Below are 14,965 nucleotides of genomic sequence, written 5' to 3'. Positions count from 1 at the left end.
GAACAGGGTGCCCAGAGAAGTTTTAGGACCCCCATCACCGGCAGTGTCCAAGGCCAGGTAGGGCGAAGCTTAGAGTACCTGGAATAGTGGACGGTATCCTTACATATGGCAGAAAGGTAAAAAAGATAATATTTAAGGTCCGTCCAACCCAAACATCTCTGTGATTCCATTATTCTATTAAAAAGCAAAATTAGTGATAGAAGGGCTGGAATGCAGTGAAGGAAAATTGTGGTGATTATTAGAAATATAAGATCTGTTTGCTGTCTTATGGTTACTTTAAGTGATTACATACTTCCATTACTTAGTAACTTGATTAATTGTAATACTTACTGTCAACTCTAAGTTTATTGCAATCAAAAATATATTCCAGTGGAGAAGGTCAATAACAAAAATATAAAAAGTCATCCAGCAGTCAGGAAAACCCTCCAGTTTTCTTCTGCATTTTCAGCTGAAAAGGGTGAGAGAGCAGGCAGAGTGAGGGACTGTGTGGGACAGGGGTGGGGTCATCTCAGCATCGAAAGCCAATGATGGTATCACAGCTTCCAGATTTTGCTGTCATAAAAAGCTGAGCCACCTGGTTTGCTATCTGTTTGTGAGGAAATGTTGCCATCCAAAAAAATCTGACCAGTCTTTTCCACACCTAGGCCTGAGCTGGGTAACACATCAGGAAAATATTTGATCCGTGTCAGAGCTGTGCAGTATTGCTTCGCAAAGCTGTGTTTTGTTCCTTGGTTCTCCTAACTGTGCGGAAAGGCTTTTCAGATGAGCATTCCCGTGCAAATGTCCCAAACAGAAATTGCTACAGAAAGCAACTTCAGTGGAGAGTTTGTGGAAGCAACGACTTGAATTATAGTGCTTGCAATTCCATGCATCAATCCTGCAATCCCACATATGTCAGTTCAGCCTGGAGAAAAGGAGGCTCAGGGGAAACCTTCTGGCTCTGCACAACTCCCTGACAGGAGGGGACAGCCGGGGGGGTCGGCCTCTGCTGCCAGGGAACAGGGACAGGACAAGGGGAAACGGCCTCAAGCTGTGCCAGAGGAGGCTTAGATTGCATATTAGAGAAAATTTATTTTCTCAAATTTAATGTAAAACATCCCTGGTGCAAATTGAGGCCACTTTCTCTCACCTTGTTATTTTGGTAATATATGAGTTGTAATTGTTAAATTGAGTCTAAGCAATCTATAATATATTTTAGTTTAACAGGTTGCATAAAAATATCTACAAAAGGAGAAATATTTGGACAAGTATCTTTCACAAATTATATTTATTAGGCAGAAATGTGCTAGAATTTCAGAGTTTTATTTTCATATATTTTGGTTTCATGAGTCTGCTAAAGAAGAAGCATCCTATTTTTCATAAAGCTGGTGTATGTAAAAATATCCTGTTCATTTCTTCATAAAAAATCTCCGGGCAGTGTTTTATGTATCTTTTAAAAACCATTGACAAGCTACTGGTTTGTATCTTGGATTAATTTGTAGCAAAATTTTATAGACATTGGCATCTTTCAGTTCCAAAGGCAGCTGATATTTTGAAGGATTTTCCACTGGGAATGAGGCTGATGTTTTAATCTGCCCAGTTGCAGTTATTTTCACTTTTAATAACCTGCTTGCTACCTTTGAGCCTTGGCAACATCTAAACTAAGAGTTCCATACCTTACGTTGATGATTAATTCTTGGTTCAGACAAGCACACAATGAAGCTAAAACATCACTTGTGGTTTAAGATACACAAGACATAATAAATAAATTAAGTGAACATTAGTCTGCTTTTCCTGTTTGAATATCCTGGTAAGAATATTGCTCTGGGTTTGATTTTACTTACCGATTTTTTTACATGCTTGTGGAACAAATACAAATATGGGACATTTGCAGATGTGTTTGATGTTTGTCATTGCTTCAGTAATCTCCTTCTTGGATGACTGAGAGCAATTTCTGCATCGAAAATCTGTTTCAAATGTGGAATTTATTTTAAAAATTCCAGAGCAGTGGTCATTCAGGAGAAGAAAAGAGAAAATCTGAGATAGAAGGCAGTTAAAATAGAACAGAGTTATTCAGGTGGGAGAGACCTGCAACGATTCCTCAATCCAACTGCATAAAAACCAGGTTCAAAACCCCATCCAGATATTCACAGAAAAAGGGGGACTACTTAACTTAGGCAGTAATGTGCTGTTTGGTTACACTTCTCCTTTCATATGCTTTCTGAGATAGAACCTTTTATGCTCTGTATAATGAAAATGCCTGCAAATACACAGAGTTCTGGCATTATTACAAAATTTTGAAGGTACTATAACCAAAATTTGGCTAAAAAAGTTTAGAATTTGGATTATCATTTGACTGCTTTATTTATTTATTAAATTCTCATTTTGAATAAGCTAAATATTTTTATTTCTGGAAAGAAAATCTTCAGTCCTTTGAAATGTTGCAAATGAAGTTCAGAAGTTTTTCCTAGTCCTTGTGATGCCCCATTGCTATGAGGTTTTATTGCACGCGGGGAGAGTTTTCCTTTAGTGACAACCTCAGCGGCTTGGCCAGGTCAGAGCGTGGCTAATAATAATAACAGGATGGGCACAATGGTGTGCCTGAGATATCCTTTTAATCAGTGCGTGACCATGTGGTCCATGAGGCAGCATCCAAAGACCAGGGGGAGGTGTCAGGTTAACAATACATAGGGATACCTGAGGGCAAAGGTCCAACCACAAACAAGAGCTAGGGACATATTTGCACATGCCTTTACATGTCCTTACAAGTTCCATAGTTTTGGGCTAAAGCCTCTGCATCTGCAGGTCAGGGGCCAGACCTAATACCTAAGGCCTTGCTTTTTAACAGCTTGCCTCCCACGGTCTTAGATTTATGCCCTCTGTATAAGAAACATGGGCTAAATCCCAGTCTACCTTAGCCAAATTGACTACCACATCTGCCCCTTCTCTTTGTATTGCAAATGCCTTTGGTAAAGATTTTTGAAACACTCTTAACAGGCAATTTAAAAAATAAGGTAGCAACATAAACACAACAACTACAAAAATCAGTTAACCTGCTTTGACTAAAAACAGAGTGCAAATAGATAAGTTACACTTCTTGAATAGTCCATTGAACCTGTCGCTGTCATTGTCTTCTTGTAGCTTCTTGAATTCTTCCTTGAGAATTTGAATACTATGATGAATGGACTCGCTATGATCAGAATGATTCATATAACACATGCCTTCAACGTCCTCGCAGCAATGCCCATGTGCTAAGAGTAGAAAGTCTATTGCTGCTTGGTTCTGCAAGGTGGTATGCCTTTACATCCAAGAGCAAGCCACTTAATGCAAGGGAGGTAGCATTGGTTTGTTCACTCAGGAGGTACTCAAGATGATCTAATTGACCTAAAGCTTTTGCTGTGGGCCACCCAGGGCAGTAATATGGAGGCAGCTATTCTCTTGTTTTTACTCCAACATGTAACTTCATCATTGCAATCAGATTCAAAATAATACATATATATTTTTGCTCAATTCTTTTTGCTATGTATCATTTTTATGTTGGGTGCCAGCAAAGTAGGCCTCCCCAAGCTATAAGGCCCAACCTTAATATGTGATGGTATGCCAGACCATGCTCTGTCCCCACAAATAAGAAACACACCCTGCAGTAACTGGAGTGGATGATTACTGGACCAAGAAGTGACAGGGGAGGTATAATTACACCATCAGCTCTGATTTTTGTAATCTGGGTGATATGGGGAAACATCTTTCTTAATAATTTCTCTTTCTTTTGTGATTATGGTCTCTCAATCGTTTCCCACTTTGGTTTATTAAAAAAAAACTTACAAAAAAATCCATTTTCACAAAGCCGGGGATTTCTACCTCTTGGGGTTCAAGTGATGCATGCAGGAGCTTCTGGGTCCGGTGATCGCAAGCATCTACAAAGTTATGTTTCCATATGCTATTAGGATTGTTATCTTTCATCTTACGGATGGCATTATTGGTTATGAGCCATACACCTGTAGGCAGCCCTACCAGCTAGGTGGAAAAGGTATCATCAGGGCTGGCAACAGACAGGGTGTTTTGTTTTATGGCTTTTGCCGAAGTTACCCATATGTTTTGTTTTGGCTGGGGGACTATGCAGGTCTTTACAACGAGCATGGAGTTGATCAGGATGGCAGCAGAGAACAGGAGTCCCTTGGGAGTCATATTTAATTGGATAATCTGTGGGAAAGCTAAGAAAGTTAGGGAAGTATAAAGGAATTTTGCAGCAGGGAGGTGGTTGTTCTCAGGACATCCTCTCCTCAGATTCCTTTCAGGATTCTGCTTGTGGAGCATTTTGGTGTTCCTATAAAGGCTCTAGATATGGTTTTACATTTTTTGCTGGAACCCAGTGGGGTCCTTTACCTGTAGAGATAAAAGCATATCCAATTCCCCAAGTAATTAGTGGGAAAGGCCCTAGAATTTGACTGGATTCTAGATCTTTGATTAGAACAGGTGGTCTCTCTTTTAACTGTGCTTATGTAGTATTTAGAAAAATAGCAGATAATTGGGCAATTTGGTTCCATAAAGAAATTATTTTAAAAATCAAAATACATATATGGCCTTTTTACTGTGGGTAGGGTCTCTATTCTCTCTTTCTTTTTTTAGTGGGTTGTTGAGGGTTGGGTCTCTCAGTGGAATTTTCCCCATTGTAATGGTGAGAGGTTTGCAGGTTACACCCTGGCTGGTGGTGGGGGCGGGGTGGGGGGGGAAGAGGAGGGACACTGCGAGATCAGGGGGGCAGCTGTGCTCTCTTGCTCGTCTGGCTCGAAGAAGGACAGTCACTAGAAACTCCGCTCTGCCGTCCCGCCTCGGGGGAGCTGCCTTCCTTGGCTGTGGGATCCCGCAATCTCCCTGCTCGGACGCTCTCTCTCTCTCCTACATCTCCTGCCGGCTTCAGACATCTTTTTGGAGCATCAGGAGCCCTGTGAGCAGCGTCTCCCCTCCGCCCTTCCCATCTGAGACACAGACACCATTCACCGCAGCGTCCCTCCAGCCCCGTGGGATCACCGCATCTCCTCCCTGCTCACCAGGGGCTGGCAGGCAGCGCCACAACGGAAACTGCACCGCAGAGGAAAGGTGTCCACAGCCGGGAGAACTGTTCACTGGGCTTTCTGCTCTGTTGTTGTTGATCTCGCAGTTATTGTTGTTGTGCTTTCTTTCCCTTGTTATATATATATCAGTAAAGAATTGATATTCTTACCCTCCGTATCTTTGCCTGAGAACCCTTTAATTTCAAAATCATAGTAGAGTGAAGGGAGGGGGGTTTATACTCTTCTTTTCAAAAAAAAAGAGGACCCTGTATCTTTTAGCAAATACCTGTCTTTCAAACCAAGACATAGGTGTAGTGAGAGATAGATAGGAGCAGTAGATACAGGTGTTTTGGGGGGGAAGTTTCAGGAACTGGGTGAACTGGCTTAATCTTTTGGTTAGTACACATAGTAGCTTTAAAGACTTTTTGAAAATAAGGTAGAATATTAAAAGGTTAGTAAAAGTTAGATAATAACTAAAATAGAATTACGTTTGAGAAAGACATGTAGAATAAGGAGTAAGAAGACTAAATGAATACACAACTCTAATTGAGAGTGAAAAGAAAAAGCTGTATAAACTAAATAACTTGATTTGCATGACAGTATCAATTGAACTAACATTCTATAACATTGTTGGATCATGATGTGAATAAACAATTCACATCATATGTGCACAATATGGAGTTTTTGAATGGTAAGAAGTGTTTTAAATCTTACAATTCTTACATTATTCTTTGTGCCACAAGGGTGTTAGCTTGTCCTGGCAAATAAGGAAAAATTAAAAATTTAAGCAAAGAGTATAACTGATCATTAATAGCTGTCTTTAGAAATGCATTTTCAGCTTTCTTGACTATGCCTGTAACATAACAAAAACAGTTAACTAAATTAAAAGGACATATAAACATAGAAAAAGCTCTAATAACAAAAGAAATCATAAGGAGTCTCTGTATTTTATGGAGGATTTTCTGTATCTTCTTCCTGGTGATGGTAAAGCTGGCTGTTTGGATAGCTGCAGCAGTGGCCTTTTCCATACAGATTTATCGGTTTTCTAAGTCAATTTGAGAGTGTCCTTTTGTTCAATGGCTCAATTAAAAATTTGTCTCTAGGCATGTTGCCACTGGGACAAAATGTCTCTTCCCCACTAGACTATGGGGGCTCTTACCACGAAAGGTCTGGTGTTAGCGATATGGTTTTCTGGTCCCAGGAGTTTAATTAACTTCATGCTCTGCAGGCTGGAGCTGTTTTTTGGAGCAGGTTTGAGAGTCCGTTTGGCAGGCCACTTGGATTCTGAGATAGCTGTTACATCAGCACCAGTATCAATAAGTCCTAACAGAACAATCTTTTTGTTATTGAGTTCCAGTGTGCAGGCAGTAGTGAGGCTGGTAGTGGCTTATTGTCTCAGTAATTAGATTGGATTTTATGTATGGTTCACTAGGCCCCTGTTTCATCTCCATGAAATTCTGTGCAGGTGTGTTACCAGCCAGATTGTCTGGTGTGGTATGTATCTTTTTCTCAGCTAGCGGTTCTGATGTTAATTTTGCCTGTGCTTGGTTAGGCAACAGCTGATTTAATAGTTCTTTCCACCCTCCTTTCCACAGGGTCAACCCAGCTGAGGACAAACAGCACAGATGCTACGTGTTTCAGATTATGGAGCATTAACATATACGCAATAATTTTAGCTTGCATTAGATTGCTTAACAAAATAAAGTCCCTCCAAAAATTCTTGATAGCATTACACAGTTTTGTTCCCTCTTGATAGGCTAGGGGTTTTCCTTTAACATCAGTTTCTCCCTTCTTGTATCTATCTTTCTGGAGAAACAGTTTTTGTTGAAGGCATTTCCCCTCACCCTTCCTGTACCTCACTTGTTTTGGTAACTTCCAATGAGCCGATGGAACTTCTGGAATTAAAGGAGTTTAAACTTTGTTCAGAGAAGGCAGGGGGAACAGAGACACTCCGCCTTTGGTAGATGTGTGGCATGTGGCTATCACTTCGAGAGCCAGGGGGAGGTCCCACGCTCCCGTGGCCACCGGTGTTGGGCTGGTGCCGGAGCCAGCACAGGGTCTGGGCTGGCGCAGGGGCAGTGTGGGCTCTGCGGTGCCCACCCTGGATGGGGGAAGCAAGGCACTCAGGGGCTGTCTTGGTTTGAAAGACATGTATTTGCTAAAAAAGGCAGGAGCCGCTCTTTGAAATGGAGAGTGCAAACCCCCCTTCCTCCAAATTATTATAATTTTGAAATTAAGGGGGCTCTCAGGCAAAGACATGGGGATGGGAATAACAGTTCTTTACTAATATATCTAACAAGACAAACAAAAACAACAGCTATGATATTAACAACAAAGAGAACAGTAACTCAGTTCCAGTCCTTTTTTGGCCTCAGACACCCTTTCCCTGCACTGCAGTTACCAGTGGTAGGGCAGTATAGGTCCTGCACAGATGAAGGAGGACTGGGTGATGACAGTGGCGTCCCAGGAGGGAGAGGGATGGAGGAGAGACCCCTCTGCTTACAGTGTTGGTCACGGCGCTCAGCAGGGTGCCTGGAGGTGGCAGCCTGAAGTGGGAAGGCAGCAGTGCAGGGTCTGACAGCAGTAGGGTGGCTCCCGGTGCTGGGATGGCGGGGATGAGGGGGCGCAGCAGCAGCAGTCGTCCTCCCCTGATTCTGCGGGCAAAGTGGAGTGAGCTAGTGCCCCCCTCCTCCTCTTCTGCCTTTTTTTGGATCTCGCGGTCCCCAGTCCCCCTTCCTCCTGCCACTAGGGCCTAATCAACAGGTTTCTTAGCATAATGGGGAAAATTCCACAGAGGGAAAAGGGAAAAAACCAACCCCCAACATTATCCACCTTGAATGTTTCCCATACAAACATGCTACATCAAATTAAAGCCGTTCAATTATATACATACATGCAGTTACAGATACAGGCACAGTATCATAGGTAGTTCACCCTAAAACAAGGTTTTCTTGGGGTATGCATCGGGTCTCTCCATTCTTTTGCATCACCCACCAGGTGCAACCTGGTCCCTGAGTGAATACAACTCCCCGGATGGGATTGTCTTTGCTGGAGGCAGGATTCACCCAAACCTAGCATACCTCTCATGTGTACCACTGGAACCTTATTTCCATCTGGTGCTCCCAAGGGCTCAGATTGGGCAGGGCCTGCTCGGTTAGTGGAACTTTGGGTTTTCACTTACCATGTGGCCTTTGGTAGATTAATCTCTGGGTTCTTGAAAGTCCCCCCACCCAATGCCTTCAAGGCGGTTTTAAGCAGGCCATTGCACCGTTCAACTTTCCCTGAAGCTGGTGCGTGGTAGAGGATATGGTACACCCACTCAATGCCGTGTTCTCTAGCCCAGGTGTTTATAAGGCTGTTCTTGAAATGAGTCCCATTATCTGACTCAATTCTTTCAGGGGTTCCATGCCTCCAAAGAACTTATTTTCCAGGCCCAGGATGGTGTTCTGAGCAGTGGTATGAGGCACAGGGTAGGTCTCCAACCATCCAGTGGTGGCTTCCACCATGGTCAGTACATAGTGCCTACCTTGGCGGGTTTGAGGCAGTGTGATGTAATCAATCTGCCAGGCCTCTCCATACTTATATTTGGCCCATCGCCCCCCATACCAGAGGGGCTTCACCCGCTTGGCTTGCTTGATGGCAGCGCACGTCTCACAGTCATGGATAATCTGAGAAATATTGCCTATGGTTAAATCCACCCCTCAGTCTCGTGCCCACTTATAGGTGGCATCTCTGCCCTGATGACCTGAGGCATCATGGGCCCATCGAGCCAGGAACAACTCTCCTTGTGTTGCCAATCTAAGTCTATCTGTGACACTCTTATCTTTGCAGCCTGATCTCTTGCTTGTTGTGTCGGTGTTCCTCATTACCCTGACTCTTGGGGACATGGGCATCTACATGACGGACTTTCACAGGTAGCTTCTCTACTCGAGCAGCAATGTCTGTCCATTCATCGGCAGCCCAGACTGGTTTTTCCCTACGTTGCCAGTTAGCATTTTTCCATCTTTCCAGCCAACCCCACAACGCATTGTCTACCATCCATGAATCAGTGTAAAGGCAGAGCTTTGGCCACTTCTTTCTCTCAGCAACGTCCAGGGACAGCTGAACAGTTTTGAGTTCAGCAAGTTGACTTGATCCACCTTCTCCTTCAGTAGCTTGTGCAACCTGTCATGTGCGGCTTTATATGGCTGCTTTCCATTTCCAGTTCATCCCTACGATGTGACAGGAACCATCGGTGAAAAGAGTGTAGCGTGTTTCATCAGTTGGCAGTTGGTTGTATGGTGGGGCTTCTTCAGCCCAGGTCACTTGTTCCTGTTCTTTGTCAGTGAGACTAAAATTTTCACCTTCTGGCCAGTTTCTAATTATTTCCAAAATCCCAGGGTGATTCGGGTTTCCAATACGGGCACTCTGCGTGATGAGGGCAATCCATTTGCTCCATGTGGTATTGGTGGCGTGGTGGGTAGAGGGAACCTTTTCTTTAAACATCCACCCCAGCACCAGTAGTTGGAGTGCCAGGAGGAATTGTGTTTCCATGCCAATCACCTCTGAGGTGGCTTGAACACCTTCATAGGCACTCAAGATCTCCTCCTCTGTGGGAGTGTAGTTGGCTTCATACCCTCTATAACTTCAGCTCCAGAATCCCAGAGGTCAGCCTCGAATCTCACAGGACACCTTCTGCCAAAGGCTTCAGGACAAACCCTTGTTTCCAGCTGCAGAGTAAAGCACATTCCTCACTTCTGGTCCCATCCTGACTGGGCCAAGGGCTACTGCATGAGCGATCTCCTGCTTGATCTGGGTCAAGACTTTGCTGCTGTTCAGGGCTCCAGTGGAAATTGCTCTTCTCGCAGGTGACCAGGTAGAGAAGGCTCACAGTCTGGCTGTACTCAGGAATGTGCATTCTCCAAAAGCCTATGGCACCTAGGAAAGCTTGTGTTTCCTTCTTGCTGGTCAGTGGAGACATCGCAGTGATCTTATTGATGACCTCAGTGAGGATCTGGCGCCATCCATCTTGGCACTTTACTCCCAGGAACTGGATCACTTGGGCAGGCCCTTTGACTTTGCTCTTCTTGATGGTGAAACCAGCTCCCAGCAGAATCTGGATGATCTTCTCTGCTTTCTGAAATACCTCCATTGCCGTGTCCCCCCACACAATGATGTTTTCAATGTACTGCAGATGTTCTGGAGCTCCACCCTTCTCCAGTGTAGCCTGGATCAGTCCATGGCAGATGGTGGGACTGTGTTTCCACCCCTGGGACAGTCGGTTCCAGGTGTACTGCACGCACCTCCATGTGAAAGCAAATTGAGGCCTGCACTCTGCTGCCAGAGGAATGGAGAAAAATGCAATGGCAACGTCAGTGGTGGCGTACCACTTTGCTGCTTTGGACTCCAGCTCATACTGCAGTTCCAGGCATGTCTGGCACAGCAGCGTTCAGCAGTGGAGTCACTTCATTCAATGCACGATAGTCCACTATCACTCTCCATTCTCCATCAGATTTGTGCACAGGCCAAATGGGGCTGTTGAAGGGTGAGTGGGTTTTGCTGACCACCCTTTGGCTCTCCAGCTCACAGATCATCTTGTGGATGGGGATCACAGCATCTTGATTTGTCTGATACTTCTGGCGGTGCACTGTTGAGGTGGAAATTGGCACCCGTTGCTCTTCCATCCTCAGGAGTCCTATTGCAGATCGGTTTTCTGATAGCCCAAGCAAGATATTCAACTGCTTAATGCTCTCTGCCTCTACAGCAGCTATTCCAAAAGCCCACCTGAGTCCCTTTGGGTCTTTGTAATAGCTGTTCCAGAGGTTCCTCTAGGCCAGTCACAAGTGGATGTTTCTGCCACTCTTTCCCAGTCAGGCTCACCTCAGCCTCCAGCAAAGACAATTCCTGAGATCCCCTGTAACCCCAGCAATGGAAACAGATTTTTCCCCCACATGTCCTGATGGTACTAGGATACACTGTGAACCAGTATCAACTAATGCCTCATATTCCAGTGGCTCTGATGTGCCTGGCCATTGGATCCACACCACCCAAAAGACCTGGTTTTCCCATGCCTCTCCCTGCTAGAGGCAGGGTCCTTCTAGCCCTGGTAATTATTTCCTTCCTGGGCATACATACTGGAGGTTCCTTCAAGGGGAACTGACAGATTATCCTCCCTTCGGTAATACCCAGAACTTTGGTCATGGGAGGCTGAGGCTACTTTCTCTTTAGCGGAGCTGTGTTGGTTTGAAAGTAAAACCAGTGCGAGACTCCAAGTCAGTAATACAATTTAATAGGAGAAAAGAGAAAAAATAAAATACATGCAATAATATAAAAGAAACAACCACCAACACAGTCAGAGATACAACCTGACACCCTGTCCGTCAGGGTGTTGGTAGCAGTCCGTATAAATGGTGGCTGCAGTCCTCCTGGATGACGGATGTGGTTCTGTTGAAGCAGTGCTCCTGTAGAAGGTGCAGTTTTCCTCCGAAGATCCAGCGATGATGTGGAAAAGGTCCGACTTTCCTCTGGGATCCAGTAGAAAGGTCTGCCTTCGGGTCTCAAACCCCAGTTTTTTATCTAGGTAGGAAAGGCTTGGCTCCTGCCCCTGGTTGGGGCATCTCCCAATGGGATGATGTAATCTTATCAGTCATACAATAGGACTTAATGGCCCATTAACAGAATATATCTTCTGCAGGAAGGATGGGTTGTGAATAGATAACGATGATCATCCCCCGATCTTATCAGATGGCACATCAGCAGAGGATATCTCCCACAGAGATAAGGATCACCACCCCTCCTACATTTTAACAGATGGTGATAGAATACACATTTTTGCATTGTACCCCAGGACATAATCCACCCCTTATTCTATTACCATCTACATCACACCCAAACCAATACCCTCTTACAGATATATAATACAAAATGAAACCTTACATACAGTTCTCACTAAAAGTTAGGTCTCCTTGCGGTACACAATGGGTTTCCCCATCTTTCTGCATTACCCACCAAGTGCAACCAGGTCCTTGAGCAAAAACAATCCCACGGATTGGTTTGCCTTTGCCTGTGGTGGGATTAATCCAAACAGTCTTTCCTAAAATACCTTTCATGTGTACCACAGGGACCTTGTCCCCATCCACTGTGTGCAGGGGTTCAGAGTGGGCAGGACCGGCTCGATTGATGGAACCTCGGGTGTTAACCATCCAGGTGGCTTTAGCCAAGTTCATTTCCCAATTTCTGAAGGTTCCACCACCAAGTGCTTTCAAAGTAGTCTTAAGGAGTCCATTACACTGTTCAACTTTCCCGGCAGCTGGCGCATGGTAAGGGATATGATATATCCATTCAATACCATGTTCTTTGGCCCAGGTGTTGATAAGGCCGTTCTTGAAATGGGTTCCGTTGTCTGATTCAATTCTCTCAGGGGTACCATGCCTCCAAAGGACTTGGTTTTCTAGGCCCAAGATGGTGTTCTGGGCAGTGGCATGAGGCACAGGGTAGGTCTCTAACCATCCTGTAGTTGCTTCCACCATGGTCAGTACGTAGCGTTTGCCCTGGCGGGTTTGGGGAAGGGTGATGCAGTCAATTTGCCAGGCTTCCCCATACCTGTACTTTGACCATCGTCCACCATACCACAGAGGCTTTACCCGCTTGGCCTGTTTGATTGCAGCACAGGTCTCACAGTCGTGGATGACTTGTGAGATGCTGTCCATGGTAAGGTCCACCCCTCGGTCACGGGCCCATTGGTACGTCGCATCTCTCCCCTGATGACCAGAGGCATCATGGGCCCAACGAGCTAGGAATGATTCTCCCTTGTGCTGCCAGTCTAGATCCACCTGTGATACTTTCACTTTGGCAGCTCGGTCCACCTGCTTGTTGTTGGGATGTTCTTCATTAGCCCGGCTTTCGGGTACATGTGCATCCACGTGTCGAACCTTTATGGTCAATTTCTCTATTCGGGCAGCAATGTCCTGCCAAATCTCAGCTGCCCATATGGGTTTCCCTCTGCGTTGCCAGTTGGCCTTTTTCCAGCGATCCAGCCATCCCCACAGAGCATTAGCTACCATCCATGAGTCAGTGTAGAGATAGAGCCTTGGCCACTTCTCTCGTTCAGCAATATCCAAAGCCAACTGAACGGCTTTTAGCTCTGCGACCTGACTCGATCCACCTTGTCCCTCGGTAGCTTGTGCAACTTGTCGTGTGGGGCTCCATACTGCAGCTTTCCATTTCCGGTTAGTGCCTACAATTCGGCAAGAACCATCAGTGAAGAGGGCATATCGTCTTTCAGCCTCCGGTAGCTCATTATATGGCGGGGCTTCCTCAGCACGTGCCACTTGCTCCTCTTCTTCTTCAGAAGACAATCCAAAAGTCTCACCTTCAGGCCAGTTTGTAATTATTTCCAGAATCCCAGGGCGATTTGGATTCCCAATACGGGCGCGCTGAGTGATGAGAGCAATCCACTTGCTCCATGCGGTGTCAGTGGCGTGATGTGTGGAAGGCGCCTTTCCCTTGAACATCCAGCCCAGCACTGGTAGTCGGGGTGCCAGGAGCAGTTGTGTTTCTGTGCCAATCACCTCCGAGGCAGCTTGAACTCCTTCATAGGCGGCCAAGGTCTCCTTCTCTGTGGGAGTGTAGTTGGCTTCAGATCCTTTGTAGCTTCTGCTCCAGAATCCCAGTGGTCGACCCCGAGTCTCACCAGGCACCTTCTGCCACAGGCTCCAAGACAAACCATGGTTCCCAGCTGCAGAGTAGAGCACGTTCTTAACATCTGGTCCCGTCCTGACTGGGCCAAGGGCTACTGCATGAGCAATCTCTTGCTTGATCTGGGCGAAGGCTTGCTGCTGCTCAGGGCCCCAGTGGAAATCGTTCTTCTTGCGGGTAACCAGGTAGAGAGGGCTCACAATCTGACTGTACTCAGGAATGTGCATTCTCCAAAAGCCTATGGCACCTAGGAAGGCTTGTGTTTCCTTCTTGTTGGTAGGTGGAGACATAGCGGTGATCTTATTAATTACCTCTGTTGGGATCTGACGACGTCCATCTTGCCACTTGACTCCTAGAAACTGAATTTCCTGAGCCGGTCCCTTAACTTTACTTCGCTTAATGGCAAAACCAGCTTTCAGCAGAATCTGGATAATCTTCTCTCCTTTCTCGAAGACTTCCCCTGCTGTGCTGCCCCATACAATGATGTCATTGATATACTGTAGATGTTCGTGGGCCTCACCCTTCTCCAGTGCAGCCTGGATCAGTCCATGACAGATGGTGGGACTGTGCTTCCACCCCTGGGGCAGACGATTCCAGGTGTACTGCACGCCCCTCCATGTGAAAGCAAATTGAGGCCTGCATTCTGCTGCCAGAGGAATGGAGAAAAATGCATTGGCGATATCGATAGTGGCATACCACTTTGCTGCTTTGGACTCCAGCTCGTACTGCAGTTCCAGGCATGTCCGGCACAGCAGCGCTCAGTGGTGGAGTCACCTCATTCAATGCACGATAGTCTACGGTCAATCTCCATTCTCCTTCAGATTTACGCGCAGGCCAAATGGGGCTGTTGAAGGGTGAGTGGGTTTTGCTGACCACCCCTTGGCTCTCCAGTTTACAGATCATTTCATGGATGGGAATCACTGAGTCTCTGTCAGTACGGTATTGCTGGCGGTGTACTGTTGTTCTGGCGATTGGTACCTGTTGCTCTTCAACTCTCAGTAGTCCCACAGCAGAGGGGTCATCTGCAAGACCAGGCAAGGTGCTCAGTTTTCTAATGTCGTCTGTCTCTACAGCAGCTATCCCGAAAGCCCAGCGATATCCTTTTGGGTCTTTGAAATATCCATTTCTAAGATAGTCTATGCCAAGGATGCATGGGGCCTCTGGGCCAGTCACGATGGGGTGTTTCTGCCACCTGTTCCCAGTTAAACTCACTTCGGCCTCCACTACAGTCAGCTGCTGGGATCCTCCTGTTACCCCAG

The 14,965-nt window shown here is 45.8% G+C and overlaps 1 long non-coding RNA gene across 2 annotated transcripts in view; it reads left to right on the top strand.

Annotated features, from left to right (window-relative positions):
* LOC148222957 (uncharacterized) overlaps window positions 1-14,965 on the top strand; it is a 451,561-nt gene that overhangs the window by 250,820 nt on the left and 185,776 nt on the right. The window lies entirely within an intron of this gene.

Source organism: Sturnus vulgaris, chromosome 8 (assembly GCF_052056855.1).
Source record: "Sturnus vulgaris isolate bStuVul1 chromosome 8, bStuVul1.hap1, whole genome shotgun sequence".
Taxonomy (NCBI): domain Eukaryota; kingdom Metazoa; phylum Chordata; class Aves; order Passeriformes; family Sturnidae; genus Sturnus; species Sturnus vulgaris.
Note: the sequence above shows the minus strand (reverse complement) of the source record. Positions and strands in the feature narration are given on the sequence as shown.